Source organism: Capsicum annuum, chromosome 5 (assembly GCF_002878395.1).
Source record: "Capsicum annuum cultivar UCD-10X-F1 chromosome 5, UCD10Xv1.1, whole genome shotgun sequence".
NCBI classification, from domain to species: Eukaryota; Viridiplantae; Streptophyta; class Magnoliopsida; order Solanales; family Solanaceae; genus Capsicum; species Capsicum annuum.
This window is the reverse complement of record NC_061115.1, coordinates 130194422-130203601: the sequence shown is the minus strand read 5'-3', so window position 1 is coordinate 130203601 and position 9180 is coordinate 130194422. Positions and strand designations below refer to the sequence as shown.

The 9180-nt window shown below is 36.9% G+C and overlaps 2 pseudogenes; one reads left to right on the top strand and one right to left on the bottom strand.

Moving 5' to 3' along the window:
• The first annotated feature begins 3610 nt into the window (after positions 1-3610).
• LOC124898842 lies at positions 3611-4001 on the top strand (annotated as a pseudogene).
• A 555-nt stretch (positions 4002-4556) lies between these two features.
• LOC124898536 lies at positions 4557-8621 on the bottom strand (annotated as a pseudogene).
• Between the last annotated feature and the right edge of the window lie 559 nt (positions 8622-9180).

Here is a 9180-nt window from a genome sequence, read left to right as displayed (position 1 = left end):
TATTTCTTAAGGCTATACTTCAATTCTGACTTAAAGGAATTCAATCCTTAACTTCATTCTAAAGAAAATAATGAAATTCAATAAAGTCTTTAATTCCATCATGGTAAAGACTAAAAATAATCAACCCTAAACAAAATATACTGATTACAGGCTCTACTAAAATTCTAAATAAATGAAATTGAAGTCAATCTTACTCAATCCTAGAAATAAGAGTCGAAAGCCAATTATTTGAGATTGATTCTTAGGTTGCGCACTTTGGCAAAGAGAAAGTAAGAATTTGAGATTTCTCCCTCTAACTTAAGAGAAAAAGCTGCACCTATTTCCTCCGTTTGACTTTCGTAAAAGTCTAATTGATTGTATTCTTAGGTATAATTGGGAGTTGAAAGCCAATAGGATTGAAATCAGATTCTTTGTCTTTAAATTTATGATAGTTCAAAGTTCAATTTGATCCAGGTAAGATGAAAAAGGCGGCCAAAAGGTTCTTGGGCTTCTTATGCTTTTATCTCTGTCTCTGCTATAACTGGTAACAACAATAGCAATCTCTCTTCCCTTCTAGATTTAGCCTATTTAATAATCGATTTTGAGATTTCAATCTTTTTATATCTAGACGTCATTTCAATAGTGTTAAAATCCTCTAAATTGAACAAGACTAAGGGCAACCAACTCAATAACTTCCTAGGGTTTATAGAGGTGCCCAGTATTGAATTTTGATCAACCTAATTTACCTTCCTTCAGCTAGGCCAGGAATAAAAAATGAGATGTTTGATTAAAACTTCCTAGTAGTGAAATCTCAAGATACTTGTATCTCAACTATATTAATCTTCTCAAGCCATAAGGTGTAGGGAATGGTATTCAAATAGAAACAACAATCTATCGTCTAAAGCTGTAACTCTATCCTCAACTTCCTCCTAAGTATGATGGAGAACAACCAGATAACATAATTAGAGTAGAATCAATGGGGACTCTAAGGTCCTCCACAGGACCTAGGAATAGAATAGGTGGGATGAGCTCAACAATAGATACATTGAGTTCTCTGGGTTTATCCTCTATAGTCATTCCCACGGTAATGATATGAATAGGAGTTGAGTTTAAGAGATAGATGTAGTGATTTCGGGAAGCTCTTTTTAAGGAATTTCTTATATCAATAGATTCTGCTCTGTATCCCAAAAGGAAATGCAACAATAGAGAAAGATTCTAACTTCACTTGTTGCCTTTATGCTCTAGGAATTAAGTGACCCATAGGCATAAGTCACAAATGAGAAACGTAGGTTCCTTTACTTACTAGATACTCTATCACATAGACTTTCTTAGAAGACTATCAATTCTCAGTCAGTTACTAGATTCTAAATATAAGAAGATTTAAAGGCCTTTATTCTAGCCGATATGATCCAAATTAATAGGTGTTTGGATGATTAGCCTAGGCTTTTTTTTTGCTTCTATGTAACAAAATGGATTAATAGAGCCATAAAATTCATTATTTGGTCAAGCAATGAGAAATATTGACCAATCTCATCATATGCTATTTTATATGAATATGCCCTCTAACTTAAACTTCTCGGGGTTTTAACTACCTAACTAGACTTCTCATTCATTAAAAGTCAGGGCTAAGAGTTATCATAAGTTAACTCCAGCTTATTTACCAAAGGTTGTAACTTTGAACTCAACTCTAAAGGAAGTGACTTTATGGTTGGAACATAAGAGCAGAGGCGAGCACATAATCTGTGAGTGTTTAGATTGAATCACTTGGGACTTGAAACTGAATCTTAGTTTATAGGAATTAAGACTAGTTTGTAGATTTCCAACCTTATCTGAAGTTGGAAAGGATTACTAATCTGAATAACTGATATCCAGACTCTTTATGACTCTCAATCTCAATACTAGCTAGGGTTCAAAATGCCTTGAGCAAGATACGGGCTTTAGAAGTAGGGATTATGAATGGGCTTCTCTTTTATGACTATGTTTTCCCAGATCAAGAGATAGGAGATTATCTACTTGCTTCCTAAAAACTGACAATTAGGCCTAAGGTCATGTTAACTAAATATCACAACATCTAGCTTTCCTAACTAAATAGAGGAAGCTAGAATTCTAACCTGCTTTCGACTTCAAAAAAGTCTAGTCTGATCTTACAATCTGGTACCTTTGTAGGGGCTTAATTTAGCGAAGAATTAAAGTTCACTGTAAAAATAGGGTACACTGTGCTCCCAATGAAAGGATACTTTTTTTAGAAGGGCTCATCCCAGAAGCTTTTCCTAGAGGTGAAAGGGAAAGGTACGTTGGTACTTATACAGGGTCGGGTTAAATGAGTTCCACGGGTAAGAAATTCGGTAAAAGCTCCAGCTGATGCCCTTGATGCAAAAAAGACATCTAGAATAGATCGAGCTAAATATTGAATCATAAGTAGGAGGGATAGTGCTTCCTTTTCACTTTATAGGTTTATTTATTTCACTACTCATGCCTTATAGCGTAGCGATAAAAATAAACTTCTTTCGAGACCGAAAAATGGAGACCAAAATGTTTTGACTTACCAACACACCTTGTTTTTCATTTATTACTATTATGTTCTACCCTTATATCATAAGAGTAAAGGTTAAGATAACTAGATATGTAAGAGAAAGAGAGCAGAGTAGAACTTTACTTCCTTGTTGAGGCATAAGCAATAGAAAACAATCTCTAACGTTATAATTTAAGTGGTCCACTATCTAACATCTTTTGTATCTTACTCGTGTTTGTTGCCAAGGTAGATCTTTTTCTTTTCATTGAAAGATATTGCATATAAAAATAAAGATAGCTAGTCCTCTTAGGCATCCAAGAGTGTAATGTAAAAAGGACCAAGGAGGATCCTATCTGTCAGGAGAAGGAGAAGGAGTAGGAGCTAACTTTAGAGGCAAAACAAAGTGATTTTTGTGGCTTCCCCGAGGGAAGAAACTTCTATTTGGGATGGTCCATCACATTATTCTTTTTGTATAGAAGCCGTTAAGGGTTGGGAAGCTTCCCACTCAGAAGCGAGTGTTAATCAAAATTACCCCAATCCGCACGACGAGCCTCATCTTTTCCCCACCGTAGAAGTGGTTGCAATAGGGCATAGATTTACCAACCCTTACTGTAGAACCCCCAGCGATAGGAACTCAATTACTGCCTCACCTTTTATTTAGGGGCGGGAAATATTTCTTTGTCAAAAATTGATTTGATTCTAGGGAAACAACTTTTGATCAAAAAAAGGTAGAATTCACTCTTTTATCCAATGTCTTTTGCCCAGAATACATTTTGAATAATTGAAATAGAATTCGGGGTTTTGTCCTTTATCCTCATGGGTGGATACAAACAAAGAAGACTTATGTCGCCTATCTCCACATAATGGAGACAATTGGACCATACTAGAGCCACTTATTTAAACGGGTTTTAGCGGCCTTGCGTAACTGCCAACTTTCACTAGTATAATAAGGGGTGATCATGGTCTATGCTAAATTCTTTTTCTTAAAAAGAATGAATGAAAACAAAGATGCTTGTATTATGGTTTTAGTAGTTGGAAGAATTTATTTTTGGGAAATAGTCCCCTCCTTCAATATCATGATTGGGTCGAGCAGGCCAAATCATGAGTGAATACAAAAAAATGTACATATCTGTTCCAACTGAAATACTTGGAATAAATCTATCACTTCTTCTAGGAGTTGCCTTTTTAGTGCTAGATGAATGTAAACTAATGGCTTTTTGTGCAATTTCGAAAGGGTCCTGATTTAGTGGAATCATTTTGATTGTTACAACCTCTAGCATATGGTTTGAAATTACTTCTAAAAGAACCTATTTCACCAAGTAGTGATAATTTCTCCCTTTTTAGAATGGCTCCAATGGATACATTTATGCTAAGTCTGGTCGCTCGGGTCATTGTAACTTTTGATTATGGTATGGTATTGTCAGATCCAAACATAGGGCTAACTTATTTGTTTTCCATATCTTTGCTAGGGGTTTATGGAATTATTATAGAAGGTTGGTCTAGTAATTAGGGGCCAACCATTTAGTCTCCTATGATACTAGGACCAATAGGTTCAAAATGGGTCAATCCCACAGGTGTTAAACAATCTACTCTACATAGGTATGGGCTTATAGGGCTAGGGCTTATAAGCCTTTTTTTCATTTATCAATAGGGCCCTGCCCTAGGCGGTCACTTTTCTGGGCTAGCATCCAAGTGGGAGTCATAAAAAAGAAATCATTCTCTTCGTACCTCAGATCAAGAGGAAGGGTTTGTTGTCAAGATGGCCTATATAAAATAATAAGAAATACAAAGAAATTTCTTATTATTATATAATAGAAACTATAAAAAAAATTCACTTTATTTTAACCGGCTCCTTCTTCTTAGTCAATGCTAATAAGAACCTATAGGTTTGCCTACTTTACTTATTAAAGATAATGAGATGGGTTATTCAAACAAAAAAGGAAAAGGCCCTACTTAGTTTCTCAAGCCTTTATCATTCTTAGTCAACTAAGTAGGGCCTGAGGCCTCCTGTGAATCTATAAATCTGAGGAGCATGCCGCAACAAAAGGATGCTCCCTTATGCATTTCATTTTTTCCTAAAGGGAAAAAAGTACCCCCACCATAGTAAACCTCTCCTTGTGATTGGGATGAAGTAGATGCCTCCCAACTAGGAGACAGATCAAATTAGAGTTCCCTTAGGTAGCCACCAATCTGCAGTTATCCTTAAACTTCCACACTTGGTGGAGAAGAAGCAAACAAAAGTACGCTCGCTTGCTGTTTTGTTCTCTATTGTGAACTGGGATCGCTCACTAGCTAGGTCATATTGGAGCAAGATTTTTTGAGAGCATATTCTCCATATTCAGGGACAAGGGGCAGAACGACCTCTCGATCTACTTATAGCTGCCTAGGAAAAAAATGTCCTCTAGGCATTCCCTATTGCTCCGATCTCCCCTAATCCTTGGACGTTGTATGGGTAAATTACCATAGTTATTTGTTATTTTTGGTTGTTTCCTCCTTGTTGTTAAGATCGAAATGACCCATCCAGATGATGTCTGCTAGTTAGTAGTGAGAGAACTCTTAGCACCTACACACCCAAAAGAGGGTGCTGGTTAAAAAACAATTATTTGATTTTATATATTTCTCTCCCTTAGCAGCGGGAAAGGAGTCCATCTATCTACCTATATTTTGTAGATTTACCCCAACAAAATCCACAGAAATTTTATGAATCCCTTGGTGGATAAGTCTGATGACTCAGCAGCAGTATGGAATTGAGTTTCTTGTCTAGTGGATCTGATCTATAGTTAGGGGGCAATACATACCAAAAGTTTTGAAGAAGGAAGGAGCATAAGAGATATAACCAACCTACCCTTCTGTAAAAACCTATTCATATTAGTGAAATGGTTGGATGCATAAGGGAAGTGCACCTTTGTGAGACCTTAATTAGGATGCATCGGTGAGTCAACCTATAAGAAAGGAAGAGCGTGGTACCGCTACCCCTCTCTAAGTAAAGGTAAAATTCTTATCCCCGTAGTTAACTCCATCTAAAATACAATAGGTACAACTATTTTTGGCTTCTCATTTCGTATCTTAAACAAAGAGTAGGCTTAACTAATGTAATAGGGGATAGGTCAATAATAGCTATGCTATTGACCTACTAATTTATGGCCTCCACCGAAACCCGAATGCACATTTTTTTGGGATCATCATACATTGATGTTTTCTTAACCCTTCAAAGACCTTGCATAAATTTTTTATATGGTTAGTACTTTCTTTTGAAAAGACTATCAAATCGTCCACGTAAGTCTCGCATATGTTATATAGAAGGTCAATGATAATTTGTGTCATCGCTCTTTCATATGTTGCACTTTTTTTCAGGCATATCATTGTAAAGAAAGAAAGTTAGGGCACTCATTCATATCGAATAGCTAAAAATACTAGAACTTCTTTTTTTCTTCTATAAGAGAAGCCTTATAGCTCATTTTAAAGTGTTGAAGAGAGAGATAGGATATTCTAAAGATAGTTGTTGAGGAACCAATTTCTAACTATGAACCTATTTTCAAGCTAAATAAATGCATATCTACTACTAGTTCTTCTCCACTTTCTAAATAGAAAGGAAGAGGTCAGTCACCAACAGGAGGAGGATATAAAAGAGAGTACCAAAAACCATTCCACTTGAGTAAAACTTCTAACTGAAGTTGCTCACATTTTTCAACAGGGTCTGAGCTATGGGGTCCCTTTTCTATCTTATTGTAACGACCCGAAATCGTCTCTCGAGATGTCACAGGGTGCCTAGGTCTATAAGTATCCCCAAGCTAACCCATAAAGCCGGTTTCTACTGAGAACCCTTAATTCAAGGAGAAAACATGAAGTCAAACACTAGCATATCCATGTTCATAGAAGGGAATAAAGGAAAGAAGGGGTACTCAGTCCAAATGGTCATGATAAAGAAATCCTAACATAACCACAATCTACCAAATAGTCTGACAAATCCTCTACAAATCCATAATCTAGAGATTTGATGGGACAGTCCCACAACTGACTCAGGACGAACTACAGGTAATAACATAGTCTTTCAGTCCCTAGAATATCTGAAGATTGGTCCTCAAACCAAGAGGACTCACCACTGTAGGAAATGTAAGCGAGATATTCGGAGATCACGGGTGAGGCTGGGACTGAGCACCTGAACCTACATTAGGAGATAATGTAGCACATAGACATATATGTGGATCAGTACTTGGGTGTACTGAGTTTGCGTGGGTGAATGCATGTATATAAAATAGTATGAATTTTCTTCATTAAAATCATGTATGCAATATGAGATGACTCACATGGCTTGAATAAGTATGAAATATAAAGTTCATAAATCATATCAGATGAGGCATATTCCACAAACCTCGTGAGTCATCGTTCTTCAACCTCAAAATAGAAAATCTTCTCTTATTCTCAATACTCAAGGCAAAAAGAGCTTTAGACAGTACCATCAACTCATGCATATGGGATGGTGGGTAAAACAACTTTTAATGTTCAAGATTTTATATCTCATCAAACTCAAGTACTAAAATACGACCCCATGAGATTTTAGAACATACGTATAGGCATATCATGCAGGTTAGGAAAATATATCATTTAAAGCTTTAGGAGAAATCATCTATCTCAAGGAAAAATACTCTAGTTTAGTGAAAATAGTTCATAGGAGGGAAAATACCTTAGTTTGCAAAGGAGTAGCTGATTTCAAGTTTAAAAGGGAAAGGGAGGTTCTCGTAACCGACATAAACCATGCGAGCTATACGGAGTCCAACATTTTGTCCTCCTAAGGAAGGGACCCCACATTGGGGAGACCCGTCATACTCTTGCCAAGGAGTATAACCTAGGTCTAGTGATCACTAAACGAAACTCGGCCTCGGGCCCAATCATAATCATTATAAACTTGGCCTCAGGCCCAACCTACGATGGCAAGTAGTTTTGAGGTAAGAAACCGTAGTGACATACCCGCTCGGTGCTAAATACTACTCTTTTTAGATTATCTGCGTTCATCTCATAAAAATCCACTTTTAGAATAATCTCATGGTTCACCACGAACCCAATGATCAAATCTATAATCTCATATAGTGAAGTGGGTTTCAAAGCTCAAGGACCACTAGGTCAATTCATTTCTCAATCATATCAAATTACTCAAATCATGGGGGCTTATAGCACAAGAGTTCATAAATTCACAAGTCTCAAATAGGGCTTTCTAGCCCATAGTTCAATATCAAGTTAAAGCTCATCAAAAGCATAATATATAGCATATAGATTCATAAATCATATGAAAATCTAGGAAGTTCAGCAATTTATCTCAAGTCTCAATTTAGTCATATGCTTCAATATCTCAAACATTGCAAATATTAACTTTTCATGGAATAAAATCATGGGGTTTATACCCTGCTCTAATATCTTAAGAAAATATGCAAAAAAGTCATGTCATTTGACTCTTAATTCATGGGGAATATCAAGATAATGCATTCAATAATAATAGGTGAAAACCCCAATTCAATTTCATGTAAAACCTAATAGATTTCAGGAAAATCATGATGTAAATAAGCCTTTTGGGCATAAGGGTGAAGGGTTAGCCTTGTTCAAAACCCCACATACCTTAGAGTAGGAGATTGGATGAACAAGTTTCCTCTAAAATTCCTCTTATTACTCTTGGGAGAGGGTTATTGAAGTCTTTGAACTTGGGAGATTCAATTCTCAACTCACTAGCACAATCTTTGGTGAGTTCTTAGATTTCTTGGGGAAGAATTCTTGCTTTGATATGATTTGGAGGAGAAAACCCTAGCCCTTAAGTATTAAAGATGAGCAAATGAGGCCAGCTGGTTCATCTAGAATATATATAAGGGTTTAAAGGAGTAGAAAGGACCAAAATACCCTATTAAAAATGATTTAAAAATTATTGATCAGGGCTTACAACGGTCGAAATGATGGTCAGTCGAAAGTTTGACGGTCCGCCAGATTATCCGTCGATCGAGGGCTAAAAATGGAACACAGTACCTTGATGCAATGGTTGAAACAACGGTCCATCAAAAGTTTGATAGTCTTCCAGATCGTCTATCACACGAGGGCCAGGATGAGGCCATACTGCCTCTGCTTGATTGTCACCGCAATGGTCCATCGAATTTTTGGTGGTTCACAATTTTGGCCGTCGCACGATGGCTACAAAAAGGAGTCACTGCCTTGGTTTGACGGGACGATCGATGGTCCATCGAAGACTTGATGGACTGTCGGATCGACCATCAAACCTGGGTGATTCTGACAACGCTTAGGAAAATGGCCATGACTTCTCAACCCGATACTGGATTTTGACCAAATTGGTATCGTTGGAAAACTAACTCATTTTCCCACACCATAGGAAGTCATTTTTGGGAAAATTCCACAAGGTTAAAACACTAATCTTTTGGGAAAATTCCACAAGGTTAAAAAACTAATCAATTAGGGAATCCTTTCTCAATCTCTTAGGGATGGAATTACACTTCATTCGACACACATCCAAGGTTCAAGCTACGAGGGAACTTTGCGGGGTCTTACAATATCTCTCCCTTGGGAACATTCATCCTCGAATGTCACTAGTTAGGGTAGGGGTATAGAAAAAATAGAGTACACATAGCTGATACAATTACTAAACGGTTCCAGATCTTTCTAAACTCACGGCCACTCCGGATATTGCAAGAACT